Raw genomic sequence first — 1,115 nt, forward strand, 5'->3', positions numbered from 1 at the left:
ACTGGCCAACCACTGGCCACTGGATCTAGTTTCTTGGACAAATAGGCCACTGGCCGTTTCCAAGGTCCTAAAGCTTGCGATAACACACCTTTAGCCACCCCGCCTGTTTCGTCTATGTATAAGGTATTTACCTTGGTCAGGTCTGGCAAGGCGAGGGCAGGAGCTGAAAGCAAAGCTTTCTTAATGTCTTCAAATGCCGTCTGATGTTCAGGATTCCAGGTAAATAGTTCCTGATTTCTGGTTAGAGGATACAGGGGGGGCTGCCAAGAAGGCAAACCCGGGTATCCACAGGAGACAAAACCCAGCTGTCCCTAGGAATTCCCTTACCTGCTTCGGTGAGGAGGGAGTCGGGATGTGCAGTACAGTCTTTTTCCGGGCCTCTGTTAGCCACCTTTGCCCATCTCTCAGTACATACCCTAAGTAAGTCACTTCAGTTTTGCACAGCTGGGCCTTTTTTGGCTGAGGCACGATAGCCTAAAGTCCCCAGCTCTATTAGAAGCTTCTTTATACTTTCAATGCATTCCTCTTCAGTTAGGGCAGCTAGGAGCAGATCATCTACATACTGTAACAAAGTTACCTGAGGGTTGCTGGTCCGGAACTCACTGAGGTCTCGGTGCAGGGCCTCATCGAACAGGGCTGGCGAATACTTAAACCCCTGAGCCAATTGACACCAGGTTAATTGTCCCGTTATCCCGGCCTCAGGGTCTCTCCATTCAAAGGCAAAGATAGCTTGGCTAGAGGGATGCAACCTCAGACAGAAAGAAGCATCTTTCAAGTCTAAGACAGAATACCATTTTCTCTCAGGTGGTAGCATGCTGAGGAGAGTGTAAGGGTTAGGAACTGTGGGGTGTATATCCTGCACTCTCCGATTCACTTCTCTTAGATCCTGCACTGGCCGGTAGTCATTTGTCCTTGGCTTTTTCACAGGGAGGAGAGGAATGTTCCAGGGGGATTGGCACGGCACTAAAACCTCTTGTGTTATTAACATGAAGATGTGTGTTCGGATTCCCTCCTTGGCTTCTTTACTCATAGGATATTGTCTAACTCTAATGGGGGAGGTGTCCGCTTTTAATTCCACTACTATCAGTGGAACATTTTTAGCCATACCTAACCCC

At 48.5% G+C, this 1,115-nt stretch overlaps 1 pseudogene; it reads right to left on the reverse strand.

The window, feature by feature from the left end:
- The window catches only part of LOC102848899, a 15,944-nt pseudogene that overhangs the window by 11,504 nt on the left and 3,325 nt on the right, over nucleotides 1-1,115 (reverse strand).

The sequence above is a fragment of the Elephantulus edwardii genome, unplaced genomic scaffold (assembly GCF_000299155.1).
Source record: "Elephantulus edwardii isolate Elephantulus edwardi_28Jun2011 unplaced genomic scaffold, EleEdw1.0 scaffold00238, whole genome shotgun sequence".
In the NCBI taxonomy this organism is placed as follows: domain Eukaryota; kingdom Metazoa; phylum Chordata; class Mammalia; order Macroscelidea; family Macroscelididae; genus Elephantulus; species Elephantulus edwardii.